The sequence below is a fragment of the Durio zibethinus genome, chromosome 18 (assembly GCF_047325235.1).
Source record: "Durio zibethinus cultivar Kanyao isolate XHJ-2024 chromosome 18, ASM4732523v1, whole genome shotgun sequence".
NCBI classification, from domain to species: domain Eukaryota; kingdom Viridiplantae; phylum Streptophyta; class Magnoliopsida; order Malvales; family Malvaceae; genus Durio; species Durio zibethinus.
In genome coordinates this window covers 11,124,219-11,140,809 of record NC_143179.1, presented here as the reverse complement: position 1 = coordinate 11,140,809, position 16,591 = coordinate 11,124,219, and positions in this window count along the sequence as shown.

The following is a 16,591-nucleotide window of genomic DNA, read 5'->3' as shown; positions in this document are numbered from 1 at the left end:
TCATCCGTAGATATAGATTAATTGAATCGCAACACGCAACATACCAGCTGCTATGGCCATAACATTCTTTAAAGTGCCGCATAGTTCAACCCCTTCCACATCTTGGACCTATTTGTTCATGAACACAAAAAGCAGTAACATTTTTTAAAAATGCATCACCGTTTGTTCATTTATGCTTTTTCCCTATCAAATCATTCGTCATAGCACTCTATCCGACTGTTAAGACTTATACTTATGAGCTAGACTAGTTGTAACTGTAAATGGATCCATAAATTTGATGTTAACTGAAACTTGAAAGAAAAACCACATCAATAGTACTTACAGCAGTGACCACAAAATAAGGGGTACCAAATAATTGAACCTATTGTTCTGCAATCCTTCTATCGTCTTTGTACCCAACTGTTGCTTCACTGAACTTCTCCAAAGCAATCTGCAGACTCAACCAATTACATTTTAACTAAACCAATGGCAAAATGAAGTTGTATGTGAATTTCTCAAGTAAAATCAGCTGATTACCTCATTTGCAATATTTGCCTCCATCAGAACAGAACAATTGATGCCAAGCTGCTTGAAAATATGTGTGGAGATCATGCAAGGGCCTTCCACCTTGACCTCCATTCCTTTAAGAAGGGAAATAGCCTTAGCATCTCCCCTCACTTTACCAACAAGGCTCTTGAATATACCCTCCACAAATTGATGAGAGGTCATAAAAAATAACATGTTTGCATCTTTAACTGTATAATTTCCATTGTGACCATAAACAAGGAGGACACATTTGTTAAACATCCAACTTAACAGCCCCCATCATGGGTAGGTAAAGATGGAAGAAATCTTTCACGTGATAAATTAAGAAAGGCAATAAAAAGAAAGTCATGACTTTGATACTATGTTAAGCATCTAATTTAAAATCAATTGACAATAAGTGAATAAGTCCAATCTGAATATAAAACTACAAGATATTAAAAACTTATTAGATATGAGATAATCCACTTTAACAACATAGCCCTTAATACAAGCACTAAAAAAATCTAAATCTACTAAAAAAAATGAAAATCTAAAAACAAATAGGAAAATAAACTATCTGCATTGTCGAGGTGTGGATCTGCAATTACATTTTTACCAAGCTTAATACCAGGGAGGTACTTAACATTGTCCTGTGAAAGAAAACAAGTGCAGTTACAAGTTGAGAAATTTTCAAGTATACAAATGAATTGCAAATGAATGTCTTTAACTGCTCACATTAGTTCTGTTAATGACATCTGTAAGCTTCTCACCACTTTGCAATGTCTCCTCAAATACCCACATCCTCACTTCATCGAATTTTCATTAGAAGAAATTCAAATTCGATTCCAAATGATCCAAAGTCTTAAACTTCCAATTAATATTATCAATCTCAATACTTTTAAAACATAGTTTAGTAAAATTTTCATCATTCAACCGTATGATTTCACAATTTAACTCTTGTCTTCAGTTTTTAAATCATCTAAAAAACAAGTTATATAAAGTAACAACCATTCTATCATTGCATGCAACCAAAGAGAGAGAGAGAGAGAATAAATTGATGAGCACTTACCATGAAAAAAGTTGAGCTTGAGAGTGTTAGAAGCAATGAGTTTAGTAGCAACACTGCCCCAATTGCCACTACCAACAACAGTGACCCTTGATTTATACCCAACCTAACCATTGTTACCACCCTTGTTTCCAACGTCAGTGTTATGGGGTGTTGCAGTTTCAACTCCACTGTCAGCCTCTTGTGGGACTGGGACTTGTTCAAAGGCAGGAGCCATGGAAACAGGTAAAGGAATGGAAAGAAATGAGAGAAGGAAAAGATGAGTGGTAATGAGGAAATGAAGGATTAAGGAGAGGAAAACAAGTTGAAGAAACTATGAAAGAGTGTTAATCTTTTATGTTTTCTTCTGTTGAATCTGGCGATCTACTCTATGTTTCTTTTCCTACTCTTTTCTGTTCGGTTTCTCTCAAAACTACGTGTTTCTTTCCTGTATCACTCTTTCCCTAGGTCCTTACTTTGCAAAATTGTTTCTGTATTTTTGGGAATTTTAGGTGAAATTTTTGTAATTTTGTATTATGGGTTTTATTTATATTTTGTTGGAAAATAATCAAATATTAATAAGTAGCAGAGTTGCCAATGAGTCGAATTGGATCAGATTAATAAGTTTTAATCTTAAGCACTAAACTAGTATTAAGTAGTATAATTACTAGTTTTTATTGATTTTCTATAAGAGAAGTCCCAAAATCACCTATATAACTCACCTATGTAACTTGAATTCCAAGTTTGAAATTGCAAAAATTTCAAGTGTCACGTCAAGTGCATTAAAAGAGTTTGCAAAATGTTTTAATTTTACATCAAATAAAAAATAAAAATGATCATTAAATATATAAGTTTTGACATTTAAATAAAAAAAAATAATAATTATATAATAAATGATATAGAGTCAACTTTTGACTCATTCAATTTCACATCAAGCGTCTTAAAAAAAAAAATAGAATAGATTAATTTGCCCATTTAACAAGATATCAAAAAAGACACAATGACAAAATTTGATCATATCGAATATTCAAAAAAAAAAAAACCTTAATGAGTGTGTTACGAGATTGAACAAGGGAGAATGTCATACCGAATATTTTTAAAAAGTAGATAAAATACTTCAATCTCATTTCAGATAAAAAAATAAAAACCATTAAATATATAAATATTAACGTTATACATTCCAATAAATTGATTTTATGAAAAAAAAAAAAAAGGGCACGTGAGCCAAGCACTAAACATTTGATTACCATTTCACCTAATGAAATGTGAACTTTTTAATTGATGTGTGATGTTTTTAGTATTAATCTTAACAATTCTTCCAAAAAAAAAAGTATTAATCTTGATAAAAATTAGTTGTCAAACTTGTTGAATATCTGAGCTTGGCAGATGATAAGAAGCGAGACCCTGTACTTTTAGTAGGTTCAAACTCAACTTTTTTAGCCCAACAGGTTTGCTTAGACATGAATTAAGCTACTTTCATACTAGATTTGATAATTTAAAACACAATACAATAATACAATATGAATATGATATGAAAATAAAATATCAAAATGATATGATTTAAAATTATAACAATAATTATATATGAATTTAACAATAAAAAATTATATTTTATATATTTGTATCGACACAAATTATAACATGTAATTTTCATGTAAAATATGATATAAAGATATGAATTTTAATAATTTGCACAATACGAATATACTAATCACCATATCTACTTTTTACATAGTTCATGCTATAGCATTTACCTACCATTCCCCTTCACATGCATGGTTGATGGCTCCAAGGTTATTTCATGCATGTGACTATTATTAGAAGAAGTAGGACATAAACTGATAGAAAGATGATTTCATTTTAAGCACTAATTTATTTGCATAATCTATAGTGGAAACATGAAGCAAAAATAAAATCCCCTTAAGGCAATATATAGCCTTATTTATGGATCAAACTTGTGTATACTAAAAGAGAATAATCCTTAGTCCACAACTGAGATTCATCGAGGCACTGGCTTTTTTTTGTACTCTTGTTTTTCTTTCATTTCTTCTTTATGCTGATGCTACTTCTCCATCATTCTTTCAAACTACAAACAAAAACCAGTAAAACAGTAAAATTAAGCCTTAATTTTTATCTGACTCTGAAAATTACCTCGCTTGACAGCTAATATTTAGTTTTAACCAAGCAAAAAAAAGCCAAATTATTTTAAGCCTGAGCATCACCCTTGCCTTCATATTAATAATCCTTCTCCTTTCTCCTCCAAATTCCCATTTAACATGAACACTTAATTTCTAGTGTAGACACCCATTTTAGTCCAGGCCCAATCGAGCCCATTTCAGTCCAAGCCACTAGGATACCTGTTTTGATCCGGGTCTAATCGGACCCATTTTCATTCGATTCAATCGAACCCATTCTGATCTCGACCCAACTAGTCCCATTTTGGTCTGGGCCTAATTGGGCTCATCTTGGGTCGAGCCTAACTGGGCCCATTTTGGTTAAACCCGACTAGGCCCATTCTGGTCCAATTAGATTATGTTATTGTTGTTGTTATTATTATTATTATTATTATTATTATTATTACTTTTATTTTTATTTTTATTTTTTTCTATTTCTTTTTCTGTTCAATCCACACGTGACTGCAGACTAGAATCACCATATTTTCAGGTCAACATAGAATTAAATGAATATTGCTGAAATTTTAGACCTAAAATCTCATCTAGACAGATTGTAATCCCATGAATCAAGCTTGGGATTGATTATGTCCGTTTCATGAATTGATCCTAGGCTGCCTATAAATTGGACTAATTCTGACACATAAAAACACAGAGAAAATAAGGAGAATGGAGAGAAAATTGTTAGAAAAATTTTGAGAAAATTTTGGCAGTAAAGGTTTTAAAGATTTGATCTTAGGGTTTTGGAGTTAATTTGTAGATTCTAGAGGTGAATTCAAGTTTCTAGGGTTAATTCAGGGTTATAAAAGGTTTGGTGAAGGCTTAGAACCATCTGAGAATTTTTTTTGGAATTTTTTGGAATTTTTCTGGATTTTTTGGGTTTGGTTGAGTTTTTTTGGCGAAATATGAATTTTTCGATGAAGTTTTCGACGATCGGTTGGGTTTTTCAATCACATTCCAGTCAACTTCCCAAAAATTGGTGATTTTTTAGTTTTCGGTTGAATTTTTTGATAACTTTTACAGAAATCGAATCTTCTGGTTCCGATTGAAGTTTTTGATGGAGATTTCTAGAGAGAAGGCAGAGCTTCTCGATCTAGAGAGAGAGCAGAAAGATTTCTGAAGAAAGGTGTGGAAATTGGCTTATATAGTTGCCTGGAACGACGTCGTTTTGGTGAGTCAAGATCCGTGCATCGACTCGAATGCCCGCACGTTGACCCGACCCAACCGCAGGTTTTTTTTATTTTTTTTAATTTTTATTTATTCATTTTTAACCATATTTTATTTTTTGATTTTTTAGAAAAAAAAGAAAAAAATATTCTATCTTTTTCAAAAAAAAAAAGAAAAAAGAAAAAAATATTTTATCTTTTCTAAAAAAAATAAAAAAAAAATTTTAAAAAAGGGAAGTATAAAATTTACTATTTGATAAATAAAAAATAATAAGCAAGGTTTGGATAATTCGAAATCAAACTGGTGTCATCCCTTGGATGGGCATTTTGGGGGTGTTATAACCTTTCCCATGCGTAATCAACTTCTAAACCTAACCTCCGTTTTACAGATCAGCTTTAATTAAGAGACCAATCATACCTAATAAAAAAAGACTGGTGGTGGCTCTTTTCTATTACGAGTCTAGCGGTAGGTCCATGGATTTATACGTTATTACAACTTGACGACTCCACTGAGGACGATTATAAGAGTCAAGCCAATAAAAGATTTCTTATTATCCAGGCTTTGTCTAACAAATTTGAAATTACTTCTTTTCATTGCTTATATTTGCTTTATTATTATTTATTTATCTAACTTATTATTTAGTATCTATATTGGCCTAAATATATGCTTATTGTATATGTCATTCACTTGCATGTGCATAACGTAAGCCCTTCACACGATTCTACCTTTAAGAGAGAGTGAAATACCTATGCCCTCGTGAGATTTCATGTCTCCACATGGGCCTACAAAACATTCTCACTCAGATTGAACCCTGTGATGGGTGAGAATTGGAATGCCTGACTAGTCTGTAATGGACCATGATATAGGAAACAATTTGAAAACTTTTTAGAAGTGGCCCAAACCACATAAAATTAACTTTAAAAACTCAACCATAGATAGAGCCTTATTTTTCCACCCTCTGTAGAAAGTCCAAAATTCTAGGTCATGTTGTTATCTTAACTGCTATATTTTCATCGTATTTGATTGAAATTACTAACTAATTTCTTTGTTTCTTTTTATTTTTTTCACACATTCATGAACATGTTCACAAATTGCATAATATTCTTGCCTAAAACTATTTTAGCAAAAGTCCTTATGGATTCCACAGAATGTCAAGTTTGTGCCTCATCTATACTGTTCAAATATGATTCTCCTATAGAGGTAAAGATTGAATCGAAAAAAAAATAGTTAAAAGAAGAGGAATGTTTACCACCTGATCATATCTCTACACTATCAGGAGAAGTCCACTTACTCCTTAAATATAACACATTCAAAAACCTATTAGACATATAGAGTGGTATGACCGCTTCGAGGTAGAAAGCCTTTTGTGAGAAGTTTGGACATATAACATACCTCTTGTTAGTGGAGGTTGACTACTCACTAATCAGGGTGATGGTATAGTTTTAAGATCCTTCTTACCTATGTTTTATCTTTAATAAGGTTGATCTGGTACCAATAATTGAAGAGTACTCGACTCTGATGGGTATACATCTGTTGTATCCAGACTGAACATACATAAAGAAATACAAGTCAAGGAATCACAGGAAACTGAGCCAAATGCTAGGAGTGAGAAATGAGATTATAAATTCATACATTCGAGAGAAAGGTGATCACAAAGATATTCCATGAGAGGTCCTCCGGGATTTCATTATCAAGTATCCGGATGATAACCAAGGAATGAATGCATTTGCTCTAGCCATTTATGAATTGGTCATCTTTCCCAAGCTCTTAGGACATGTTGAGATAGAAGTGGTGGATCTGTTCGAGCAAATCAAAAGAGGTTGAAACCCTTCACTAGTTGTTTTGACAGAAACTATCAGATTTTTGAGTTTTTACAAGCAGATGGATAAAGCACGTTTCATGGGTTACATGCCCTTATTATATGTATGGATGAAAAGCCATTTTAAATTCAAGAAAAGTACTTTTACCAAATTTTATCTCTATACTCGAAAATCGATTAAGAATTCTGTCAGAGAAATTGGCTAGAGGCAAGAACTCAAAAAGAGTGGAGATGTCTGCTATAAGGACTCACTACTAGTCAAGTGAAATGGTTAGCTTCATGGATAGGCAGAGAACCTATGCTTTATCAATATAGAGGTGAGATAGGGGTCCTATTTCAAGGCCTATGTGGGTTAACAAGTTATGCCCCATTAATGGTAAAGAGGTAGCACGGAGCTAAACAGTTTATTCTAATGACTTACAAGCTCGACTAGTTCGACTGCTCATATGGGGAGCTCGAAACCTTTTAAAAGATTAACAACATAATCAAAGCCTGGAAAAAGTCCAAAAGAGTAAGCCTGAGACCATTCACATATCAAGTTACTTAGAGATATTTGGCTTAGAGAAGGAAAAGGGGTCAAGAGATTGTATTTATATCTTATGATTGCCACTTACCAGTAGGTCAAGAGTCTGATAAACAGCTTTCAAAATTAGAGCATGAGATAGAGAAAGAGGAATTAAGACAAAAAGTCTTGAAGCTGTAAAAAAAAAAAGGACCAATGGTAAAACAAAGTGGAAAAACTCGAGTTCAAGCCCACAGAATTTCCAAAGAGTACAGTAAGGCCCATAAAGTTGTTAGGAAACGAGATAATGCCTTAAAGGAGATGAATGAGTTACAACATGAGCATAAGAGGTTACGTATACAGGTACAAGCTAAAAAAATAAACAATACTGAATTGGCTTATAAAAATGAAGAGTTAAAAAAGGAGCGCGACCTCATAGAAAATGCTTTTATAGAGGTTAAACAAGAGAATCAATGGCTATCAAATCACATCCTAACTCTGATAGTAAAATTAAGGGAATAAAAAAATCATGTTAGAATCCTTACGAAACAACACAGAGAATTATCCCATCAGATGTAGTGAGGTAAAAGAGATGGGGTTGGAAAGATAGAGATACATAGAACACCTCACTGTTCAGATAGGTAAGGTCGTGATCCAAGCAGGTGAAATGGCAGAAAAGGTTGAGACTCTGAGAGCTTTGATCACACCAGTAATAGAGTATAGACAAAACTATTGAACTTCATTGAGGAGGCTAAAGGCCAGTATAAACAAGTTAGGCATTTCTATAGAGGAAAAATATTAGGTTTGATGTAAAATAGACTTCTGTGGAATAAATAAAAGTTTTTTTTGTTGGATTTTTTTCAAGAGACAAATATTTTTTTTTCTTGCATTTGCGTCACATTCATTAATGCATTCATTACCATAAGATTATCATTGAATCTTTAATTGTGGTATTAAGGTGCAAGAATAGCTTCTCATCAATACAACACCTAAGCTTAAGCTAGAAAAATGGAACAAGATAACACAAGTCTCTTTGAAAAGATAGAGAAAACCCAAGAAGCATTAGAGGAAAAGCTAAGCCAAATTCTGGAGGCTCTAGAAAAGATACATAGGGGAAAATCAGTGGAAGAAGATACTTTACAAGAAGCCACTAATTAAACATATCCTTCAGGCTTCAGCCTACCATAAAATCAAACCACACCATTATTTTCGCCTTAACAGGTAGCTTTTTCAAAGTACAACTATCTATGAATGACCTATGCACTAGGTCATGAGAATGTCCAAAGCTATGATAACCCCATATTTACAAAAAAAGTAGTTAAGCCCATTTAACTTTCTACTACAAATGATGTAAAGAACAAAGAAAAGCCACAGGCAGTTATACCCTTGGGAGACTCTAAAACTAATCAAGCTATAACTAGATTTGAAGAAAGACTAAGGGCTATAAAAGAAATAGACTTTTATGGATCCATGGATGTAGTGAGACTTTGCCCGGTAATAGATGTAATGATGCCACTGAAATTTAAAGTACCAGAGTTTAAAAAGTATAATGGTACCAAATATCTTATCACACATATTACTATGTACTACCATAAAATAGCTGCACATATCAGTAATGAAAAATTGTTCATGCATGTGTTTCAAGACAATCTGATTGGATCTATGGTAAGATGGTATGTCCAATTATATAGAACTTGTATCAAGACATGGAAAGATCTGACTAGTTCTTTTTATTAACCAGTACTGACACATTATTGACATGGCTCATGATTGTCTCTCTTTATAAGCAATGAAAAAGAAGGCGTCTAAGTCCTTCAAGCAATATGTCAAAAGTGACGAGTTGTGACTGCCCAGGTATAACTTTTTTTAACAAAAAAAAACTAATGTGCTATTTGTAAGCACTCTAAAGTCATCTTATTATGAGAGAATGATCAGGAATGCAACTATGAATTTCGCAGACATGGTGATTTCAAGAGAGATCATCGAAAATGCTATAAAAAATGACAAGCTTGAAGGATGTAAGTCTTTCAAAAAAGCACCTAAGAAAAAAAAAGTGAGACTCAGGCTGTGAGTCTTGAGGGGCAGCAATTCAAAATATATTCTTAACCTACCTACCCCACATACAATCACACAGTAAGCCATACTTCTGCATCTTCATACCAGTCAACTACTCGACCATCTTATCTTTTTTCTCCAAAGTTTTTTGTTCACCCAGTCAATGCCACAGGCAATACCAAAAAACCACGAACTAGAGAAATACCAACCTTTGACCCCATACCTATGAGTTATACAGAGCTATATCAAGAGCTCTACAAAAATCATTTAATAGCTTATGTCCTTGCAAAATAACTTGAACCTCCTTACCCCAAGTAGTATGACTCTAATGCCTGTTACAATTATCATTTCGGAGTAGCGGGGCATTTTACTAAAAATAATGTCCCTTTTAAATATAAGGTACAAAATTTTATTAAGAAAGGGTTAGTAAGCTTCGATGTAAGTGAAAGTTCTACACCTAATGTCAGTGGGAACCCTTTGCCCAATCATACGATTAATGCTTTGAACACAGATAAAAAGCATGTGAAAAAGAGAGTAAAAGAGCTTAAGATGTTATTCGACCAGCTATATGAAGCCTTACATGAAGCTGGGATGATACAACCAATGGCTTCATGCACTCATGTGGAAAAATCTAGTCCAGTTTAAATACGTAAATATCATAGTGGGGCACCATGTCATTTAATTGACATCTGCAAATAGTTTCATGATGAAGTTCAGAAACTAATAGATTCTCACCAAATAGAGCTATATAAAAAATCGAAAGCTTTAAGGGACATCGATGTGGTTATGATAGACAGGTGGGTGTTAAAACCTGTCATTATACGCTGTAAGGAGAAACCACAATCAGTTGGAAATAAGTTTGTTCCCAAACCAGTAGCCCTCAGAGTTTTACGCCCATTTATTTATAAAGACAATAAAGCAGTACCCTGGAATTATGAATGTGGAGTAACAATTCAAGGATAGCAAAAGGATATGTCGAAAGTTTAAACTACTCACATAATAGGAGTAGGGGACATAATTAGAAGTGAGAGATTTTATACTTCAGAAACTTTGAAAAACTCAAAAAAAAAAAGAAAAAAGAAACAAACTGAACTAGAAATCCCAAAGAAAGATATGTCAAAACTTGTGACTAAAAAAAAGGCTTGCGAGTTCCTAAAGCTAGTCAGATACAGTGAGTACTCTGTGATAGAGCAATTGAATAAGATGTCAGCCAGAATTTCTCTATTATCATTTTTCTTAAACTTTGAACTGCATCATATTGCCTTATTAAAGGTATTGAATCAGACTTATGTGGCCCATAATGTCTTCGTAGAGTATGTGAATCATTTGGCAGGTAATCTAATAGTGCCACACCATATCTTCTTTAGTGATGATGAGATCCCACCAGAAGGTAAAAAAAATACTAAGGCATTGCATATCACTGTCAAATACAATGGCCATATAGTAGCCAAGGTCTTTGTTGACAATGGGTTGGCCATTAATGTTATGCTTATGTCCACTTTGGCAAAATTACCCTTCGATATTTCTCATATCCAGGACAGTCAAATGGTGGTCCGAGAGTTTGATGGACTAGGTGAAAAGTATTGAGAGATGTCAAGTTACCCATACATATTGGTTCATGTATATTTAGTATAAAATTTCAAGTTATGGATATCTTTCCATCATACAACTACTTATTAGAAAGACCATGGATCCACAAGGCAGGCGCTGTTCTTTCTCTATTGCATCAAAAAATAAAGTTCAATGTGGAAGGACAATTGGTGATTGTGGTTGGAGAGAAATATTTGTTGGTAACTTAACCCATAATGCCTCATATGTAGAAGCGACGAAAGAATCATTAGAGTGCTCATATAGATCCTTTGAACTTGTTAATGCAGTGGGTAAAGGGCTCAAATTCAGTCGAATCATGATTAACCAGATGGTTAACAAGGGTTGGAGTATTAAGTTTGGTCTGGGCAAAAACCTTCAAGGGATAAGGGAATTCTCGAAGCTTGAGGACAATTGTGGTAGAATAGGATTATGTTATGAGATAGAGAAAGTATCTAACCTTAGCAGAAGGGTAAAAAATAAGTTAACGGTTGTTCTCCACTTAAATGAGATTTTCACTCCTAAAAGATACATGTTTCCAAAATCTAAAGAAGATGCAGAAAAGGAACCAAAGTGGGAGAAAGCTTTTGCCAAGTTATCTGTTCACATAGTGAATGAGGAAGCCGTGGTTTACCCTTGCCTACCAAGATATGAATTGTAAAATTAAAGGGTCATCTAAATGCCTATTGTTTCTGATTTTCCTTCAATGTAATCACATATCCTAATCGCTTATACCCAAAAGCATTTTGATGAAATCTCATGTTTGGGCCTTTTATTTTTCATTATTTCAATAAAAGTAAGAGCATGCATTTTGTTCATTTTTTTTATTCCATTCATTCCACCATCAAAGTCTCTTGCCAATATTTTTTATTCTATTAACTTTCAAGTTCCTAGATGAATGTGAAGATAATCATGATAATGATCTAGGGTTTAACTTTAAAAATTCAATTAATACTGATGAACTCAATACTGAAGAAGATTCTGAAGAATATGCTTTGACTTCAAATTTAATGAGGCTAATTAAACGGGAGGATAAATCCATTACGCCTCATCAAAAAGTGGTTGAATCGATCAATTTGGGTGATCTCAAAAATAAGAAAGAAGTCAAGATTGATACTTCACTCTCAGTTGTTGATCGACAACGATTAGAAGATTTGCTCCGAGAATTTATGGATGTCTTTGCTTAGTCTTACAAGATATGCCTGGACTCAACACTAAAATAGTGGAGCATAAGTTACCATTGAAGCTAGAATGCAAATCGATATAGCAAAAGCTAAAAAGAATGAAATCAGAAATGTTGAAAATCAAAGAGAAAGTTAAAAAATAATTCGATGCAAGCTTCTTACAAGTGACCAAGTATCTTGAATGAATGGCTAATATCGTACCTATTTTCAAAAAGGATGGCAAAGTACGAATGTATATGAAAAGTTTACCTTAAGGATAGTTTTTCTTTACTGCACATCGATGCTTTGGTGGATAATACAGTCCAACATTCAGTATTCTCTTTCATGGATGAATTTTTTAGGTACAATTAAATAAACATAGCTTCAGATGACATAGAAAAGACTACTTTTATCACCATATGGAGGTCTTTTTGCTACAAAGTTATGCCTTTCGGGCTAAAGAATGTTAGGATAATTTTTCGATGAAGTTTTCAACGACCGGTTGAATTTTTCAATCACATTCCAGCCAACTCCCATAAACCAACGATTCTTCAGTTTTTAATTGAATTTTTTGGTAACTTTTGAGAAATCAATGAATTTTCTAGCTCCAGTTGAAGTTTTCGGTTGAGATTTCTAGAGAGAAGATAGAGCTTCTTGGTCTAGGGAGAGAGCAGAAGGATTTCTGAAGAAAGGCATGGAAATTGACTTATATAGTTGCCTGGAATGACATCATTTTGGTGAGCCAAGATCCGTGCGTCAACTAGAACACCTGCGCGCTAACCCGCATCCCGACTCGATCAGACCGCAGGTTTTCCTTTTATCATTTTCTTTTTATTTTTTGATTTTAATTTTAATTTATTTATTTTTAACCATATTTTATTTTCTGATTTTTTAGAAAAAAAAAAAGAAAAAAATTATTCTATCTTTTTCAAAAAAAAAAAGAAAAAAGAAAAAAATAATTTTGTCTTTTCTAAAAAAAATAAATAAAAAAATTTTTTAAAAAGGGAAGTATAAAATTTATTATTTGGTAAATAAAAAAAATAAGTAAGGCTTGGATAATTTGAAATTAAACTAATATCATCTTTTAAATGAACGTTTTGAGGGTGTTATAATTTTTCTCATGCACAATCAACTTTCGAATCTAATTTTTGTTTTATAAATTAGCTTTAATAAGATGATTAATCACATTTAATAAAAAAATTGATGATAACTCTTTTTTATTCCGTTTATAGGTTATTACATCTAGTTTTACAAATGACAAACTTAGTGACCTCTATATAAATTAATCATACATATGTCATCTGGGTAAAGTCATAAATGAGTAGAAAAGGTAAAAGTGTACACAGAGGAAGACAAGTTCAATAGAATAGTGAAGGGGACATGTAACATAGCTGAATCTAGCTACCATGGAAAGTTTGAAATACGGGTAAGAAAAAAAATTAAAAAAATTGAATTTTTTTTAGTCTATTTAAATATTAAATGTATATATTAAATTTAGATAAAAAAAATTAAATTATATTATATTTTTTTATTTTTTAAAATTTTTATAAAATAAAAATAATTATTTTATATTTAAATATATTAAAAATTAAATTAAATTAATACATAAAAATTAAAAATCCACTAAATCGAATAAAATTAATAAAATTTGATTTGATTTGAATCATATTAAAATTTAAAAATTTATAATTTTATACGTTATCTCAAAAAAATTAAATTAAATTTAATTTAATTCAAATTATTATTAATGTAAATATATTATTAGATTACGTGCAAAACATGTCGGTGGGGTTTGATTTTTGTTCTTTCTAAGCTTATAAAGCTGATCGATTTTTCAAAAAGAGCCAGGCAAAGCCAATCAGGCAAATCACCAGAAGCTTCATCTCTGTTCATGATTTTATGGTTTTGGATTTGATGACTATACGTGGAAGAAAGCACGAATGCAAATAGACGAATAATATAATGACTGGACCAATAAAAAAAAATTTAGCATAACCAATATAATTACTAATTTGTTTATTTCGTTTCAATATTCTTCAAATTTCAAGACTTAAATAAGTACCATGAAGACGCCACCAATTTATCATTAATTAAGTTTAATTTTTTATTATTTTTGTTGCAAAAATATACAAATAAACAGAAGGAAATATAATAATTTGATGAATGTCAATATATTCAAACATGTTATTTGGAATTCTTCAAAAAAAATATATGTTGTTGGGTAAAAAATTGAAGTGTAAATATATATATATATAATTTATAATATAATTTATAAGCTCAAATATTAATTTTTTATATGAGATATTAAGTTACACGATGTAAAGTAATTCTTTCAATCCCATAAATTTCAATCCGTTCATCCCAAGATTCGGATTAGAAAATTCTAAAATGAAATCTTGAAGTTTAACCGCTTGAAAAAAAATATAGTAAAACATTGTTAAGTACTATATTTATCTCTGTTTGGTTGAAAGAAAAGAACAAAATTTAAATGAAAAGTTTATAAAGTTCTTTTTTTTAATAATTTAATAGAAATTTTAATAAAAAAATTTAAATTGATATATTGATAAATTTAACGGCGAAGATCAATGAAATGTTAAAAATTATTAAAAGTTTTGTTTATAATTCAAATTTAACCAATACGTAAATAATAAAAATTTTATTAAAATATCTATTTAAAAATATATTAAATATATTAATTTTTTTTATAAATTTAACACATTTAATCCATATAATAAAACTTTTTAATTTATCATTTTTAATTTTTAATATAAAATTTCATGAATTTTACGTAAAAAAATTTTATTCAAATCTTTATTAAAAAAATTAGGAAAGAAAAAAAAAAGGCAAACCTATGTTTTGGGCAAGTTAATGGAGCTGAAGATTGTATTTCCCCCGCAAATAAGCCCGTCAAACTCGGTCAACCAAATTGTTCATTTCCTTTCGTTTCCAAACCATTCCTTTGCCCCATTCTCTTACTGCCATCTACTTATACCCTCCGCCTCTAGTTTCTTTCAAATCATTTATCAGATTTGCTATCTTCATGATACGAGAAGCTGAACATGTATAAAGTTAGATAGACACTCGGGACCAATTGTCTGCAAGCACATAGATTTCTTCAGTAAGGGAAACTTGGAACATCTTTGAATTTGAAGCATTGGCTTGTTTAAAGAATTACAGGTTTAAATTTTTCCTTCATTTTTATATTTCTTACGCGTTTTGAGTAACTTAAATTATTCGAGGTCAATCTTTAAAGTTAAGAATGATTTAATAAACTCAAATTGATTTGATAATTGATTTTTTGCTACGTAATAAATCATATTTAAAAAATTTAATATATAAATTTAATAAAATAATTGAATTAATGTAAACTTATGAATTTAGATCAACCTCACATCAATTTCATCAAAAATTCAAAATATCTTTGATTGTTTGTTGACCAGGAATAAATTCATTTTGCCTTTCTTATCTTAAAAATATCCCTAACAAGAATGACAATCAGTAAACTGATACCTTGTTTGTCATGCCAATCTTATATCCTCGTTGATTTTCACAGTAAAATCGAAGCTGAAAGAGTTACAAAGAATTAAACGTTGGTGGCAATTGCAGCAGCATTCCATTTCATGCTTGTTGGAGAAAGAGAAAGCATAACGTTGTAGGGATCACTCAATTGTGACTCGCTTTAATTAACAAAAGTAAACCAAAGATTGAAATGAGTGCATGTCTTTTCATGCAGGAAATGTAGTCCACACGAGTTTCTTCAATTTAATTTATTATCATGGAAGCCAGCCTCAAGCCTTTTTCTAAAGCAATATATAAGGCCATCGAGGCTGAGATGTTTCTCCATGATTGATGGCAAAAAGTTGGATTGAAATTAATTTCCCTTTTTGTTTTCTTTTTTATGTGAAAAAATTTTCCTCCTGTAATCATTACTTTCACACAGCAAACGAGTTAGAATTCCTGATAATTAATATCAAATGAAAGGAGGGTGGCATCGATTATAGAAAATTAACAATATGGAAAGTACTTCACATTCATTGGCCAGCATTTGGAGAAAACTAACGCAGCAAATTTTCGTAAGTTATAGGATTCTTTTCCGTTGACTAATTAAGAAACTATGTATAACAAATCCAAAATTTAATCAAATTAATTTATATAATTATTTTTAAAAACTAAAATTCATATCTCAGTTTCAATGTTTGTAATAAAAAAAAAAAAAAGCATGGTTTATTATTTAATTTGTCAAAGAGATAAAAGAATGTATTACCTCACTTAGTAATATTTGGGGGGGACAATCGGTCCAATGGTTCACAACTTTTTATACAAAAATTTTGCTTTTCCATTATAATATGTAAATGTCTCATATATTTAATGTTTTAATTTGACTTTTAATTATTCATCAATCGCTTTCCCATTGATTGCTTTTAGTTTTCAAACATATATATTTGTTCAATTTTAAGAAATATTTGAAATAGTTTAGATCGAAGTCGAAATTTTTTTACAGAAAATCAAACCAAGAGTAGTAGCAAAGAATTACAGACCAAGTCCAAATATTGTGTTGATCATATAAGGAAACTGTCT